An 18,608-nucleotide genomic window follows, 5' to 3' on the forward strand; every position below is an offset into this window, starting at 1 on the left:
CACTCTGAAAATTTCAGGACAGGAGAGAATGCTGTCTGTAGGTATTAGGAAGGGGATGGTTTAACGGGAGCCCTCTTCTTTAAATCTTTCCTATGAGAATGAGTGTTTATCTGTTTTCAAGGCTTGGAAGTAGGGAGCCGTGGGAGTATTGATGATCCACAATGAAATATAAGTCAGGAAACACTTTGAAGGCAGGTAGACCAGTAGGTTCTGGGAGCATTCTGCTTGAAGCTGACAGGTGCTGCTGGGCTTGGAGAGTCACTCGTAAATGGTTGAGGGGAAGTGCAGCTTTCATTTCTGCCCTCACTAGGCATTTCTGTCTTGCTTATGAGTCTTTCGTTCTTTACCACAAAGGATATAGCATAGGTAGATGGCGGGGATATGTCATAGAGAAAAAAATTCTGTCCTGAAATGTCTTTCTACTCATCTTAGACCTAGAAAAGTTCATGTCTTTAAATATGCAGAAGAAATGCCCAGTGAAATGCACAGCACGTGCGTGGTAAAGAAACAGTGATGGCGGTCAGGGAGAGTTGTCAAGGCAGACTGCCTGGTTCCCGTTCTGCTCACTAGCTTTGTGACTCTGGGAGAGTTGATCCTCATTTCTCTTTACCTGGGGGAGCAGTGTTGTAGAGATTAAATAAGTTAATATATGTAAAATATGTAGAAGAACAACCACTACAGAGCAGTAATTGCAAGCTTAATTGCTGTAGTTACTGTTTTGGCTGCTGTCTCGTGTTTCTCATAAATAGTAAAAATCAAATAAAGGAATATTAACCAAAGTTTTATCCCATTTACTAACTGTGTTTTTCTAAGTAATCCTACATTTATTATTTCTGATCAAAAGAGAAAGATAAAAATATGTTAAGAGACAATCATTGGGGTTAAAGCTGGCAACTAAAAAGGTTTTGTTTTGAAGTTTTGTTCTTTTCTTTTCCCTTTCTATGCCCTTTCCTTGATTTTTGAAGTGACATGGAAAAGGAACAGACTGTGATTGGGAGAGCTGCGCCAAAGATTACGCACAAAGCCTACAGCATGACTTTTTTTTTTTTTTTTTGTCTTCTGCCAAGGAGAGAGGGAAATGGGGGAACAAAAGCATAAAATTGGGGAAAAGGGGGATTTGGTTCAAATGAAAAGTAGGAAGAGGTGGCACAATTGTGCAGAGAAGTAATGAGCAGGGATGTGATCAGGGTGACGGGAAAGTAGAGCGGAAACTCTGGGATTTTATGTTTTTTCTGAGCACATGATCAAATTCAGTGCTCCCAAAGTCCCAAGGTGTAGACAGGGTGAAGAATATGGAAGGGTCAGAGGTATAGAAACACTATGCTACAGAGATGAAAATGTTGAGTTCTTGGGCTGGTTAAGTCCTTAGGAACAGCAGAGTTAGAAATATTAAATACCAAAGGTGTTTCTAGCCCCTTCACTCTGTCTCATTTAAAATGTTATGTATATTAATGCTCTAGGGATAGATAATTAGCTTACTCATTAAGTATGCTTTTTTTGGCTTTTATTCTGGAAACCTATTAATTAGAGTCTTTTAGAGATTTTCTTCCTTGATCTAGAGGTGTTATCACATAAAAGTATTGAATGAACTGGAATCCCTGCTGTGAAATAAGACTTGTGAAATTTGAACATACTTAAGAAATGCAGCCAGCTTTCATTTATGAAATGCTGTTAATTAAAGCATAACTTCTTCCTTAAAATAACTAACAATTAGTTCTAGTGATGGAAGTGTAAATAGAAACACAGTCCATTAATATGCTAATAGTCTCCATGTATGTGTAATCTTTATCCTGGCACCTTTCCTCTTCTTTTTTTTTTTAATTGGAGTATAGTGGTGACACCCACCTGCCAATGCAGGAGACATAAGAGATGCTGGTTTGATCCCTGGGTCAGGAAGATCTCCTGGAGGAGGGCATGGCAACCCACTCCAGTATTCTTGCCTGGAAAATCGCATGGATCGAGGAGCCTGGCAGGCTACCATCCATAGGGTTGCAAAGAGTTGGACGTGATTGAAGAGACTTAGAATGCACGCATAGTTGATACAAAATGTTGTTAGTTTCTACTGTACAACAAAGTGAGTCTGTTTTATATATATATATACACACACACACACACACTCTTTGAGTTTGTTTTCTTTCCCTGTATAGGCCATTACAGAGTATTGAGTAGAGTTCTTGTGTTGTACAGTAGGTCTTTATTATCTATTTTATACACAGTAGTGTATATATGACAATCTCAATCTCCCAATTTATCCCTCCACCCCTCTCCTCCATAACTTAAGTTTATTTTCCACATCTGTGTCTCTATTTCTGTTTTGTAAAAAAAAAAAAAAAAAAAAACAACTCATTTGTACCATTTTTTTAGATTCTGCATGTAAATGGTATCATATGGTATCTGTCTCTCTCTGTCTGAATTCACTCAGTGTGATAGCATCTAGGTCCATCCGTGTTGCTGCAGATGACATTATTTCATCTTTTAAATAGCTGGGGCCCTTTTTCTTATTTAAGTTTCTGTTGTTGTTCTTTGTTGTTTTATTATGGAAGTGAATACAGAATTGGAGAAGGTAGCAAGTGAATTTAAAGTACGGTTTAGATTAGGGACATTTATGACCCTAAATGTCAGGATGACCAGACATCCTGGAATGTGAAGTCAAGTGGGCATTAGTAAGCATCACTACGAACAAAGCTAGTGGAGGTGATGGAATTCCAGTTGAGCTCTTCCAAATCCTGAAAGATGATGCTGTGAAAGTGCTGCACTCAATATGCCAGCAAATTTGGAAAACTCAGCAGTGGCCACAGGACTGGACAAGGGCAGTTTTCATTCCAATCCCAAAGAAAGGCAATGCCAAAAATGCTCAAACTACCGCACAATTGCACTCATCTCACACGCTAGTAAAGTAATGCTCAACATTCTCCAAGCCAGGCTTCAGCAATATGTGAACCGTGAACTTCCTGATGTTCAAGCTGGTTTTAGAAAAGGCAGAGAAACCAGAGGTCAAATTGCCAACATCCGCTGGGTCATAGAAAAAGCAAGAGAGTTCCAGAAAAACATCTATTTCTGCTTTATTGACTATGCCAAAGCCTTTGCCTGTGTGGATCACAATAAACTGTGGAAAATTCTGAAAGAGATGGGAATACCAGACCACCTGATCTGCCTCTTGAGAAATTTGTATGCAGGTCAGGAAGCAACAGTTAGAAATGGACATGGAACAACAGACTGGTTCCAAATAGGAAAAGGAGTTTGTCAAGGCTGTATATTGTCACCCTGTTTATTTAACTTCTATGCAGAGTACATCATGAGAAACGCTGGACTGGAAGAAACACAAGCTGCAATCAAGATTGCTGGGAGAAATATCAATAACCTCAGATATGCAGATGACACCACCCTTATTGCAGAAAGTGAAGAGGAACTCAAAAGCCTCTTGATGAAAGTGAAAGTGGAGAGTGAAAAAGTTGGCTTAAAGCTCAACATTCAGAAAACGAAGATCACGGTATCCGGTCCCACCACTTTATGGGAAATAGATGGGGAAACAGTGGAAACAGTGTCAGACTTTATTTTTCTGGGCTCCAAAATCACTGTAGATGGTGACTGCAGCCATGAAATTAAAAGACGCTTACTCCTTGGAAGGAAAGTTATGACTAACCTAGATAGCATATTCAAAAGCAGAGACATTACTTTGCCAACAACGGTTCGTCTAGTCAAGGCTATGGTTTTTCCTGTGGTCATGTATGGATGTGAGAGTTGGACTGTGAAGAAGGCTGAGCGCCGAAGAATTGATGCTTTTGAACTGTGGTGTTGGAGAAGACTGAGAGTCCCTTGGACTGCAAGGAGATCTCACCAGTCCATTCTGAAGGAGATCAGCCCTGGGATTTCTTTGGAAGGAATGATGCTAAAGCTGAAACTCCAGTACTTTGGCCACCTCATGCGAAGAGTTGACTCATTGGAAAAGACTCTGATGCTGGGAGGGATTGGGGGCAGGAGGAGAAGGGGATGACAGAGGATGAGATGGCTGGATGGCATCACTGACTCGATGGACATGAGTCTGGGTGAACTCCTGGAGTTGGTGATGGACAGGGAGGCCTGGCGTGCTGCAATTCATGGGGTCGCAAAGAGTCAGACACGACTGAGTGACAGATCTGATCTGATGACCCTAAATATTTTAAGATCATAGTACTTTTAAGGGCTATGAAATGAGATTATGAATGTCTATGTATTTTGGAAAATCAACAAATAATGTGCATGTATTTAAAAGTTGGTTTAAATATTTGATTCCAGTAAACCACTCATCGTATTAGGACAGGACAATGAGATATTCTTTACTTGCTGAATATCAATTAATTGAGTCAGCTGACTAAATTCCTTGTCTTTTTCTATTGAATTCATTATTGCTTGGAATTAACCAGTCAAATAGACTTGTTACTTTATAATCTCATGTTTGTTTACATACATATTACTATTAGAAGTTTTTAAAGAGGTAATGACATTTTATCTGTGCCCTTGATGTGGCTATTATCCTAACAAGACCAAGTAGTTATAATTAATAACTACTTGGTCTTGTTAGGTTCTTTGAACATAAGATTATCTTTCATAATAACTTCAGCAGAAATGCAATCAGTCATTGTAAAGAATGAGAAGAGTCTGTTGATTCATAATGACTCTTGTTTTCTCCTGCCACATCCTTCATCCTTCCCATTCATATCAATCAGTCTCCCTCTGCAGCAGATGGATGGATAATGCTTGGCAGGTAGGGGCGCAGGGAAGGGGGAACATGGGTTCATTATTAGAATTAGAGTCACCTTTTTGATATTTGCCTTACCATAAGGAAATTATCTAGGGCTTCCTTGGTGGCTTAGCAGTAAAAAAAAAAAAAAAAAAAAAATCTGCCTGTCAGTGCAGGATATGTGGGTTTAATCCCTGGGTTGGGAAGATCCCCTGGAGAAGAAAATGGCAACCCACTCCAGGAGTCTTGCCTGGGAAATACTGTAGACAGAGGAGCCTGGCGGGCTACAGTCAATGGAGTCCCAAAAGAATCAGACACGATTTAGTCACTAACACTCTTAAGGATTGAAATTGAAGCCCATGGCTAAAGTATGAGAGCCTAAGTTCTAACAGTGAAGTTGATGTCTTCTGGATGTATACTGGTTGTATGCTCTATTTTAGCAGTCTGCAAACTGAAACAAGACAGACAAAAGTGTTTTTAGCACATCATTTACAGTGTTCAGCCCTAGGGAATCAAGCTGGGAATCTGGGTCTTTCATATGTTACAGCAAAACTCAGAAAGGAGAAATTTATGAATGAAAAGAGTATCACCATTCAACTTTTCTCTCTTTCCCCTTTCTCCCAAGCAACACAGTGTTTTGGAAAGTACTGAACAAGGTTCTTTTAATTCCCAGCTGAGGACCTCCATCTTTCTATAAACACCTGATTAGGTCACAAAGCTGTTTTTGTCCATGGTAGAAATTTAAACTGCTAATGTATTTTGCAGGAGGGTCCATTGACTTCACTCCTTTTGCTCTAGAGTTACTAAATGTTTGCTTTCTCTCTAGATTGCTAGATGTTTAGCTTGTAGAACAGAGTCCCTGTTTAAGAGACACTGAACACGTCTCAGGTGAGGACATGTGTCCTAAGACTTTTTTTATCACCTTTCACTGACAACTCCCTATTTGTACCTTTCAAAAAATATGACCTTATCTAAATTGGATACTAATTTATTGTGTTTTGTGTGTTATATGTACAAATAAGTTTAGTTCTAGTACACTTCCCTAGGCAGAATTATCTAGTTCAGTTTTTATGTTTTTCAATGGAAAATAAAACCATTTTCTATTTAATATACTTTGACTTGGCTTGATTTTCTCCATTGGCTTCTTACAAGTTCTATGTCTAACTGTACTTATTGAGATAAAGTTTGTGGCTGTCCTTCTCTACCTGGAAGATATGGTGCACTGGGTAAGAAAAAAGAAATTAAGATTATTGACACTAAATATATACCAAGTGCTATGTTTAGTTTTTAGCTTCTTCCTTAAGCTCCATAAACTTCTTTGAGGGAAGTATCAGTATGTCCAGTTTAGAAGTGAAGAAATTGGGATTTTGAAAATATAAGTGGGTCAAGTCAAAGATGTAGATGATTCCATGCTACATTATGGAACATACATAGTTGATAGGATTTCTCCAGTTTTTCACTCCCACAATATGATACTTTTTACTTCAACTGATAACTTTAGAAGCATTCTTCATTTTGGAGCCTAAAATTTGATGGAGAAAAAAGTATTCAAATACAGGATTAAAAACTTATATCCAAACATTTTAAGCACTTAAGTACGTATAACTAACTGCAGATGCCTGGAAAACTTCTAATGGAGTAACAAGCTACTGTTCATGGAGAAAAAAGTAGTGCTATTGCTTGTTTTGAAATGCCTAGATTTGTGTCTCTGGAGAAGGCAATGGCACCCCACTCCAGTACTCTTGCCTGGAAAATCCCGTGGACTGAGGAGCGGGTGGGCTGCAGTCCATGGGGTCGCTAAGAGTCAGACACGACTGAGCGACTTCACTTTCATGCATTGGAGAAGGAAATGGCAGCCCACTCCAGTGTTCTTGCCTGGAGAATCCCAGGGACAGGGAAGCCTGGTCCTGGTGGGCTGCAGTCTATGGGGTCGCACAGAGTTGGACATGACTGAAGCGACAGCAGCAGCAGCAGATTTGTGTCTCAGCTTTTGCTTTTGTCGCCCTAGCCTTGTTCTTTCCTTTTCTTTTATGGGTGCTGTGTGGTCTTCTCAACCTCTTCATTCACTCAGCCTTGGCCTTTTGGAATACTCACCTTTATGTTTTGTTTCATTTTTTTTTTAGTGATTTAAAATAATTATTAATTAATTTATTTTTGGCTATGTTGGGTCTTATTTGTGGCACCCAGGCTCAGTACTTGCAGCACAGAGACTTAGCTGCCCCGTGGCATGTGGGATCTTCGCTCCCTGACCAGAGATTGAACCTGCACCCCCTGCTTTGGAAGGCAGATTCTTAATCACTGGACCAGCAGGGACAGCCTTCCCCTTAAGTTTGGCAGAGTTCACAAGAGGAGTTACCTATTCCTTATGAAAGTAAGCGTTCTAACACATTGCCATCATTAATAAATACTTTTTCTTCCTTTCTGCCTGTTGATAAGTGGATTATATTTACAAAGAGCATATTTATATTTCACTGAAGTATAATTTACACATAATAAAATGGACAGACCTTAAGCATTCAGTTTGGCGAGTTTGACAATGCACATGACCGTGTGGCCTTTACTCAAGGCAAGATGCACAACTCATTCCACAAGCTTCCCTTGTGTCCTTCTGCAGTTAGCTACCACCACCTCCCTGATCCTGAGGCAATCCCTTTCCCGTATCTACCAACATAGATTTGTTTTGCTTGTTAAAATGTTTGTGAATGAAATCACATAGTATGTGGTCTCTTGTATCTGGTGTTTTTTGCTCAGCATGTTTTTGAGATTCATTCATGTTCCTCAGTGAGTTGCTAACTGAATGATATTCTATTGTAGTGATATGCCACAATTTATTTATTCATTCTCATATTGATAGACATTTATTTGCTTCCAGCTTTTTAATAACAATGACGATGAACATTTGGGTGCAAGTATTTGCATGAACGTGGGCTTTTATTTTTAGAGGTAAATACTGAGGAGCATAATAGTTATATTGTGGGTCAGGTACATGTTTAACTTTTCTAGAAACTACTTTCAGAATTATTTGCAATTTTATTCTCCTACTGTTAGTAATGCATGAGAGTAATTACTAATTACCAACAATGGTGCTGTCAATCTTTCACATAGCATTCTAGTGGAATGAAGTGGTAGCTCATTGTGGCCTTAATTTTCATTTTCCTGATGACTAATTATGCTGAGCACCTTTTCCTATGCTTATTGGCCACTCATCTTTTTTTTAAAAAGCACAAAGTTTCTGTTCAAGTCTTTTGCCTTTGTAAAAAAAAAAAAAAAAAAAAAAAGTTGGTTTTCTTTTTATTGTTGATTTTTAGAAATTCTTCGTATTTTGTGGATACAGGTGTTTTTGTTGAATATGTGTTACAGTTTTTTTGTTAGTCTTTGTCCTGCCTAATAATTACCTTGATGTATTTTTTCATCAGAAATTTAAAATCCTTATTAAGTCTGCTTTTTCAATGTTTTTATTTATAGTAAGTGTGCTGCCCTAAGAAATCTCCCTAACCTCAGGCCAGGAGACTATTCTCCACTGTTTTCCTCCAAAATATTTTATAGTTCTAGCCTTTATATTTATAATAGGTTTAAGCTTTATCACAAATTATTTTTTGTAATAAATAGGAATAAGGTAAGGATGAAAGTTATTTTCTCCTATGTAGATACCTAGTTGTTTCAGCATTTATTAAAGATGCTTTTTTCTCCACTGAATTTAGTTGGTGCCTTGACTGGAAAGTCAGTGTCTGCTAATATGTGTGGGTCTGTTTCTGGATGCTCTGTTCTGTTCCATTGATCTATTTGTCTAGCTGTATGCCAATGACATGATTATTGTTGCTTCGTAGTAAGTCCTGAAATCTGGTAATTTAAATTCTTTATCATTACCAGCTTGTTGTTTTTATTGAAGTTGTTGTTTATGTCAATTCGAAAGCCTTTTATCTTTCCATGTAAATTTTATTACAGCTTGTCACTTGCATTAAAACACCTTTTGAGATTTTGATTTGAATTGTATTGAATACATAGATCAGTTTGGAGAAATGGAAAAGTGTTAGTCACTCAGTTGTGACCTGATGGACTGTAGCCTGCCAGGCTTCACTGTCCGTAGGATTCTCCTGGCAAAAATACTGGAGTGGGTTGCCATTCTCCAGGGATCTTCCCAACCCAGGGATTGAACCCAGGTCTCCTGCATTACAGGCGGATTCTTTACCGTCTGAGCCAACAGGGAAGTGGGGGAGAAATGGACATCTTAAAAATATTGAGTCTATTGATCTATAACTATGGTATGGATATCATTCCATTTATTTAGGACTTTAAAGTTGTATCAGCAATATATTTGTGCTCAGTACACAAGACATAATATTTTTAGACTTAGTTCTAGGTTTATGACTTTTATGATAAAATGATACAAGGTATCATTTTAAAAGTATAGTTTTAATTGTCATTTGCTAATAGGTAGAGATATAATCATTCCTATGTATTGACCTTGTATCCAAGGCTGCAGCCTTGTGAAATTCACATATTCTAAAGGATTTTTTTCATGGATTCTATAGAGTTTCGTAAAACACACAGTCATGTTATCTGTGAATAATGAAAGATTGGTGTTTCCCTTTCCAGTCATTGCGCGTTTTATCTTTCTCTGTTGTGCTAACTAGTTAAGACATTTAGTACAGTATCGATAGAGGTGGTAACAGTGGAAATCCTGGTTTTGTTCCCAGACTTAAGGGGAAAGTGTTTAATAAATCACCATTAAGTATGATATTGTCTTAAACTGTTAGTCGCTCAGTTGTGTCTGACTCTTTGCCACCCCATGGACTGTAGCCCTCCAGCCTCCCCTGTCCATTGAATTCTCCAGGCAAGAATACTAGAGTGGGTAGCCATTCCCTTCTTCAAAGGATCTTCCTGACCCAGGGATTGAACCTGCATCTCCTGCACTGCAGGTGGATTCTTTACTGTCTCAGCCACCAGGGAATTTGTTTCCAAACTTAAGGGGAAAGTGTTTAATAAATCACCATTAACTGTGATCTTAACTGTAGTTTATTCACAGATGCCTTTTTGTCAGATTGTGGAATTTCTCTTCTATCAATAATTTTCTGTGCGTTTTTATCATGAATGTATTGGATTGAGTCAATTTTTTTTTTCTTGGTGTGTGTGTTGAGATGCTGAAATATTTTTCTTATTCTGTTAGTGTAGTGGAATACTTAATTTTTGTATGTTAAACCAATCTTAGATTCCTGGAGCAATTTTTTTTTTTCTTTAATTCACTGTTCTATTTCTTTGCCAAACTTCATTCTAATACTCTGGGGAATCCACCCTTGCCTTGGAGAAAGCTCTCTGTACTTTAGCACTGAATCTCTCTCTTTTTTCTTTTTAAAGATTTTTTGATGTGGACCATTTTAAAAATCTTTATTGGATTTGTTACAGTATTCCTTCTGTCTTATGTTTTGGCTCTTTGGCTGCGAGACATGTTGGATCTTAGCTCCCTGACCGGGAATTGAACCTGCATGCCCTGCACTGGAAGGCAAAGTCTTAATCACTGGACCACCAGGGAAGTCCCTCTGTCTGCTCTCTTTCCTCAGTCCGTCATTGGACTACCCTCCTGCATTATATGTCCCATGGGGAAAAGTAGGTGGATGGGTGAGACTCAGGCTGTGGCTAGGGCTCTTAGGGATTCAGATTTCTCATACCAGGTCACATGGGCTCATTAAAAGTTCAAGACAAGTTCAACTGGTTTCTATGGAAAATCTTATTTTTCCTGCCGCTCAGCTATCGGTGACACCAGCCCTGGACGTGACTTTCTCTATGAAAGGTCCCTCATCATCTGGATTTCATTTCATTTTGGTTTATTTATATCCTCGGTTTTCTGTTGCATTTAATAAAACCTCTGATTTAGTGACTTATCCGACTTCTCAGTGTAACAATGGGAGTGACAATCCTGCAACTTTTTGCATCTTAACCAGAAGCAGAAGTGCTGCTGGTTTAACTTCTTCCCATCCACATTTAGGCTACTCTCCGTATATCTGCATTTCTACCTCTGTCTTTAATTTCCTCTTCTCTGTAGTTTACATACCAAGTGCATTTCATTCTGTGTTGCTCTTTACATTGTTTTTCCTTTTCTCAAATATTCCAGTTCTTTCTTTGTGCCACTATCTTCTGCCTGGGCATGGTACTTGTTCTGTATCATCTGTTCAGAGATTTTTTTTTTTTTTTTAATTCTGACAATAGAAAAAAGGATATTCATCAATACGTCTTCACTTTCCAGAAGAAAATGTTGTTTGCACGGAGAAGCCTGACCCTTTGACAATAAAATAGAAAATGAATTTACTCATGAAACAAAACAAGCTTCTTACAAAGTTTTGGGGTCCATAGAAGGATAACTGCTTGACTATGCCAGCAAAACTTGTTGTTTCAGTATTTTCACCATTGGCTGTCTTCAGATGTGTAAGTTATGGAAACATTGTTGAACTCAGCCTATAAAAGAAAATAACCAAAACTGGGATTAATTTGCTTTTTTTCCAGTTGAAGTAGAAATGGTTAGTTAAGGCTTTTTCCCATTCTCTTTCCCAAGTCAGGCAACTATATTCATGTTGATCACAAAGCATAATCCACCCTGTGTTCCCTAATGGAATGCTGAGATTAGAGAGTTCTTCCAAGTTTAGAAGTAGGGTCAAAAATTTGAGCCAAGTATTTTAAGAGGTGGCCCTCAGAAAAATAAATCCACATGACCAAGAAACATAAAACAGTATTCTGTTGTCCTGTACACAAAATCAAAGGAGCAGTGTGATCATCAGTCTTTGCTTATAAACCGGCAAAAAATTTAAAGACCATTGCTGGAAGGGTGTGGGAACAGCGCCCTTTCTACAGTGTTAACTGAATGCAAAACTTTCAGATCGGATCAGATCAGATCGATCGCTCAGTTGTGTCTGACTCTTTGTGACCCCATGAATCGCAGCACGCCAGGCCTCCCTGTCCAACACCAACTCCCGGAGTTCACTGAGAGTCAGTGATGCCATCCAGCCATCTCATCCTCCGTCGTCCCCTTCTCCTCCTGCCCCCAATCCCTCCCAGCATCAGAGTCTTTTCCAATGAGTCAACTCTTCGCATGAGGTGGCCAAAGTACTGGAGTTTCAGCTTTAGCATCATTTTCTCCAAAGAAATCCCAGGGCTGATCTCCTTCAGAATGGACTGGTTGGATCTCCTTGCAGTCCAAGGGACTCTCAAGAGTCTTCTCCAACACCACACTTCAAAAGCATCAATTCTTCGGCGCTCAGCCTTCTTCACAGTCCAACTCTCACATCCATACATGACCACAGGAAAAACCATAGCCTTGACTAGACAGACCTTTGTTGGCAAAGTAATGTCTCTGCTTTTGAATATGCTGTCTAGGTTGGTCATAACTTTCCTTCCAAGGAGTAAGCGTCTTTTAATTTCATGGCTGCAGTCACCATCTACAGTGATTTTGGAGCCCAGAAAAATAAAGTCTGACACTGTTTCCCCATCTATTTCGCATGAAGTAATGGGACCGGATGCCATGATCTTCGTTTTCTGAATGTTGAGCTTTAAGCCAACTTTTTCATTCTCCACTTTCACTTTCATCAAGACGCTTTTTAGTTCCTCTTCAGTTTCTGCCATAAGGGTGGTGTCATCTGCATATCTGAGGTTATTGATATTTCTCCGGCAATCTTGATTGCAGCTTGTATTTCTTCCAGTCCAGCGTTTCTCATGATGTACTCTGCATAGAAGTTAAATAAACAGGGTGACAATATACAGCCTTGACGTACTCCTTTTCCTATTTGGAACCAGTCTGTTGTTCCATGTCCAGTTCTAACTGTTGTTTCCTGACCTGCATACAGATTTCTCAAGAGGCAGGTCAGGTGGTCTGGTATTCCCATCTCTTTCAGAATTTCCCACAGTTTATTGTGATCCACACAGTCAAAGGCTTTGGCATAGTCAATAAAACAGAAATAGATGTTTTTCTGGAACTGTCTTGCTTTTTCCATGATCCAGCAGATGTTGGCAATTTGATCTCTGGTTCCTCTGCCTTTTCTAAAACCAGCTTGAACATCAGGAAGTTCATGGTTCACATATTGCTGAAGCCTGGCTTGGAGAATGTTGAGCATTACTTTACTAGCGTGTGAGATGAGTGCAATTGTGTGGTAGTTTGAGCATTCTTTGGCATTGATTTCTTTGGGATTGGAATGAAAACTGCCCTTGTCCAGTCCTGTGGCCACTGCTGAGTTTTCCAACTTTGCTGGCATATTGAGTGCAGCACTTTCACAGCATCATCTTTCAGGATTTGAAATAGCTCAACTGGAATTCCATCACCTCCACTGGCTTTGTTTGTAGTAATGCTTACTAAGGCCCACTTGACTTCACATTCCAGGATGTCTGGCTCTAGGTCAGTGATCACACCATCGTGATTATCTGGGTCGTGAAGCTCTTTTTTGTACAGTTCTTCTGTGTATTCTTGCCATCTCTTCTTAATATCTTCTGCTTCTATTAGGTCCATACCATTTCTGTCTTTTATCGAGCCCATCTTTGCATGAAATGTTCCTTTGGTATCTCTGATTTTCTTGAAGAGATCTCTAGTCTTTCCCATTCTGTTGTTTTCCTCTATTTCTTTGCACTGATTGCTGAAGAAGGCTTTCTTATCTCTTCTTGCTATTCTTTGGAACTCTGCATTCAGATGCTTATATCTTTCCTTTTCTCCTTTGCTTTTCGCTTCTCTTCTTTTCACAGCTATTTGTAAGGCCTCCCCAGACCGTCATTTTGCTTTTTTGCATTTCTTTTCCATGGGGATGGTCTTAATCCCTGTCTCCTGTACAGTGTCACAAACCTCATTCCGTAGTTCATCAGGCACTCTATCAGATCTCGTGCCTTAAATCTATTTCTCACTTCCACTGTATAATCATAAGGGATTTGATTTAGGTCATATCGAATGGTCTAGTGGTTTTCCCTACTTTCTTCAATTTAAGTCTGAATTTGGCAATAAGGAGTTCAGGGTCTGAGCTACAGTCAGCTCCTGGTCTTGTTTTTGCTGACTGTATAGAGCTTCTCCATCTTTTGCTGCAAAGAATATAATCAATCTGATTTCAGTGTTGACCGTCTGGTGATGTCCATGTATAGAGTCTTCTCTTGTGTTGTTGGAAGAGGGTGTTTGTTATGACGAGTGCATTTTCTTGGCAAAATTCTATTAGTCTTTGCCCTGCTTCATTCCGTATTCCAAGGCCAAATTTACCTGTTACTCCAGGTGTTTCTTGACTTCCTACTTTTGCATTCCAGTCCCCGATAATGAAAAGGACATCTTTTTTGGGTGTTAGTTCTAAAAGGTCTTGTAGGTCTTCATAGAACTGTTCAACTTCAGCTGCTTCAGCAGTACTGGTTGGGGCATAGACTTGGATTACTGTGATATTGAATGGTTTGCCTTGGAAACAAAGAGAGATCATTCTGTCATTTTTGAGATTGCATCCAAGTACTGCATTTCGGACTCTTTTGTTGACCATGATGGCCACTCCATTTCTTCTGAGGGATTCTTGCCTGCAGTAGTAGATATAATGGTCATCTGAGTTAAATTCACCCATTCCAGTCCATTTCAGTTCGCTGATTCCTAGAATGTCGACATTCACTCTTGCCATCTCTTGTTTGACCACTTCCAATTTGCCTTGATTCGTGGACCTGACATTCCAGGTTCCTATGCAGTATTGCTCTTTACAGCATTGGACCTTGCTTCTATCAACAGTCACATCCACATCTGGGTATTCTTTTTGCTTTGGCTCCATCCCTTCATTCTTTCTCGAGTTATTTCTCCACTGATCTCCAGTAGCATATTGGGCACCTACTGACCTGGGGAGTTTCTCTTTCAGTATCCTATCATTTTGCCTTTTCATACTGTTCATGTGGTTCTCAAGGCAAGAATACTGAAGTGGTTTGCCATTCCCTGCAAAACTTTACAACCTAAAAAAAAAATCTGCCAGCACCTATGCAAATGAAAGGTTAATGTCCACTTGGATTTAGCAGTTTTACTCTTAGCTCTCCACCTTAGAGATACAAAACTACCAGTACTTAAGGATATATGGAGAAGAATGTTTGCACATTGCTGATAATAGTGAAAAATAAGAGAGAAAGTGTGAATAAATTCTGGTGTGCCCAAACTAGGGATATTATGAAGCCTTAGGGAAAAAAATGATTAGTTACTTAGATCTATAAAAGCGGACTAGGAAGGAGATCCATAAGGCATTGCACACTTGGGAAAAGCAAGATGCAGAAAATGGTAATAGAATTCCATTTTTTGAAAATGAATAATAGAAAATGCCTTTATATATGTATATATATTGTGTTTATAGTTAAGCAATATATAACTGTAAATGAATGCCATGAGTATATCGGAGAAGGCAATGATAACCCACTCCAGTACTCTTGCCTGGAAAATCCCATGGACGGAGGGGCCTGTTAGGCTGTAGTCCATGGGGTCGCTAGGAGTCGGACACGACTGAGCGACTTCACTTTGACTTTTCACTTTCATGCATTGGAGAAGGAAATGGCCACCCACTCCAGTGTTCTTGCCTGGAGAATCCCAGGGACGGGGAGCCTGGTGGGCTGCCGTCTATGGGGTCACACAGAGTCAGATACGACTGAAGCGACTTAGCAGCAGCAGCAGCAGCAGCAGCAGTCATTTGTATTACTTCCATGCAGAATACATTGTTCTCAGAGAAATGTCACTTTTGCATCCTGAAGTTTCAAAACAGAAGGGCTGCCGGTAGCTGCGTGGGAGGAAACTACCAGGAACAAGTGGCCACCTAGAGGAATGCTGGCGGGTGCTGGGGGAGTTATCGGACCTGAGGGACCTATTGTCAGGGGGACCATCTGTAGGGAATGAGGGCAGCAGCTGAAACCCTCATCAGGCCAATCAGAGCAGAAGAGGAAGAAGAGGGCCATCATTTGCATTACTTGATGAGGTTCTGGGAACTCCCTGAAATAACTAGGGGAACTTGTAGGGGACTCAAGGACCTGAGATGGCAAGTGGGAGCTCTACCTTCTTATGCCGTTGTAGTCAGCAAACTGGATAATGAAATCATGCTTCCAAACAGATCTAGGAACACTTATTTGTCTGTCTGTCCATCCATCTATTTATTTACTTATTTATTTATTTTACCTGCTGCTGCCTGTCAAATGATCTGATAACTGACCACTGGGATTTGTGAGCCTAATTTGCACCCTAAACTGAGAGAGAGTTTATTTCTGCTTGCCTTTATTTCCCTCTGAGATACTGACCTCATTCTGATTGTTTTCAGGCAGTTGTGGTTTGTTACCATTTGTCCAGTGACTTATGCTGTGAGCGCCTGGCTGGCTAGCTTTGTCTCGTTCATGCAACAGCCTTCTTGGCACAGCTGTGGGGCAGGTGGAAGCTTAGGGAACATTCTCTCTGATGGGGCTGATCCCTGCACAGCCCAGCGTGGGCCCTGAGGACACGTGTCTTGCACTGGCTTCCTATTCCCGCTTGCTTTTGCAAACCTGAAATGTGATATGTTGCCAAAACATTTCTTCTGGTTAGAAAGGAGCAGAATCTAGTGTTTTAAAAGGTTAGTCTCCTTCAGCTCAGAATATCTTTTAATTACCTTAAGTTTATATACGCGGCACAGCGGGAACAAAGGGAAATTCTAAAAAACTTAGGCTTTCCTTGGAGTTATTTGAATGAAATGATCATTACAACTAGGTTCCAGCTGGTATTTAAATTCACGTGAAAAGTATTTTTAAACATATGGAGAAAAGTTATGAGTATATACCAAAGCAGAAGGTGAGGCCACATTCTGAAAAAAGTTAAAGGACATCTGGTTCCACATCACAAAGATTTTCTTCTCAAGTTGCCATTAGACGAGTGACTCAGGTTTCATGGCAATAAGTCAATCCATCTTCTAAGATGTAATTTCTTGAGCTTAACACCGAGGGGGCAGCTGTCCTAAGGAATTCAGTGTGAGTTCAGAGACACTGGTGTTTCACATAAACTTGGATATAGTTTTTTTTTTTTTTTCTTTGATGTGGACCATGTTAAAAGTCTTCATCAAAAATCACATTTGTTACAATATTGCTTCTTATTTTGTGTGTGTGTGTGTGTGTGTGGTTTGTTTGGCCACGAGGCATGTGGAATCTTAGTTCCCTGACCAGGGATTGAACCTCCACCCTCTGCATTGGTTTAATCCTAAGGATATTTAAACGTGTAAATAATATACTGATTTTTTAAACTGCCATTTTGATTTTTTGAAAAGAGCACTGGTGGTCATCTTAGCATGTTAGAATATGGGAAAGCAGTTTCTCAAGAAAAATTAATTGGATAGGATTTAAATGTAAACAAGAGCTCATCCACCTCACCCTGCCTCCTCCCACTCAGGGAATTTGGAGCATGTGTTATGGCTACATTTGCTTTTCATTCCTGAGTTTCAATTGACGCATATTGAAAGGTGCATAGTGGCTTTCTCTGGCCTCTGAGCAACAGAGAAACTGAGGGGTCATTTTAGAAACTCTGGACATGTGCTTGTATATTCTAATCTACGCATATAAGTTTTAAACATGAGTATGTACATAGAGTAATAGACACAGATTTGTATATATGTGTACATTAGGTAAGCCTTAAATCCCAGAATCAAGTTCATTTGGTCCCAAGCAAGGCCAAAAAGATGCTTAAGGTGGTGTTAATATTCAGATAATTTTTCTTCTATCTGTAAAGAGAACTTGGCAGTTAGTGTAGGCTCAAAGGCAGAAGCACGTCTTTCAAATTCTGTTCCGTTGGCTTCTCCATTCTGCTTGCCCCAGCACATACATGCAGTAGTTGCTTCCCCTTGGTATTAGCATCTTTGACTTTGAACTTGCAACCTAAACGAGTATCTGAGAAAAGACGATACCAAACTGGAGATGAATTATTATGAGACCGTAAGAGCCATTTGAAAAGCACACCAACAATGCAAGAACAAGGTTTCTGGGAAAAATCAGGTTCACATAGTGTCAGGAACAAATGTGGCAAGGACATTTTCAAAGTTGGGGTCAAGGATTCAACTCCCTGTCTCCTCAGGGATCCCTACCTAATCATGATGCTGCATTGAGAACAAAGAGCATCAAGTTTAGAATCAGATGCTCTAATCTCAGATTATCTACTTAGTTGTGTGGCTTTGGACAGATTATCTTCTTGGGGTCTCAGTTTCTCCACCTCTGAAGTAGACACTGTAATACATGGACTATAGCCCATCAGGCTCTTCTGTCCAAGGAATTCTCCAGGGCAAGAATACTGGACTGGGTAACCATTCCCTTCTCCAGGGGATCTTTGCCATCCAGGGATCAAACCCACGTCTCCCACATTGCAGGGAAGTTCTTTACCATCTGAACCACCAGGGAAGCCCCAGGATCTGTTCTATCTACTGCTGGAAGGAAAAGAGGCTAACACATGTAAACGTGCTTTAGAAACTAAAAATGCAATAGAAATGCAGGTGTCTTCATTGTTTATGGCAGATATTATTCTTGCACTCAGGGCATTGTTTCCCAAGTGACAGCAGTATATTTTCAAGAGAAGGGTTAGTGCTTTTCTGGTATCAGACTACTCGAGATCGACCATGTTTCCATGAATTGATCAGTCTGGGTATCTCCTCTGTGTTCTCTTGAGATGACGTGTGGCTGGGTGCTGGGCCTGTGCTATTACACCAGAGCTGTTTCAGTTTGAAACAAGTGAACAGCAGTGAATAAGAACCAGTTTTCTCTGTTCTTATTTGAATATGTTATTAACCCAGTACTGTGTATTCTGATATTCCAATATTCATTTCCTGAGTGCTTCTTTCCAAAAATGGAGAAAAACAGCAAAAAATACTGTAGGAACATGCCCATGTTTTTCATTATAAGAGTCATTTTGATACTTGACTCTCATCTT

The 18,608-nt window shown here is 39.7% G+C and overlaps 1 protein-coding gene across 4 annotated transcripts in view; it reads left to right on the forward strand.

Moving 5' to 3' along the window:
- Positions 1-18,608, forward strand: part of INPP4B (inositol polyphosphate-4-phosphatase type II B) — a 456,612-nt gene that overhangs the window by 66,573 nt on the left and 371,431 nt on the right. The window lies entirely within an intron of this gene.

This window comes from Bos javanicus, chromosome 17 (genome assembly GCF_032452875.1).
Source record: "Bos javanicus breed banteng chromosome 17, ARS-OSU_banteng_1.0, whole genome shotgun sequence".
Taxonomy (NCBI): domain Eukaryota; kingdom Metazoa; phylum Chordata; class Mammalia; order Artiodactyla; family Bovidae; genus Bos; species Bos javanicus.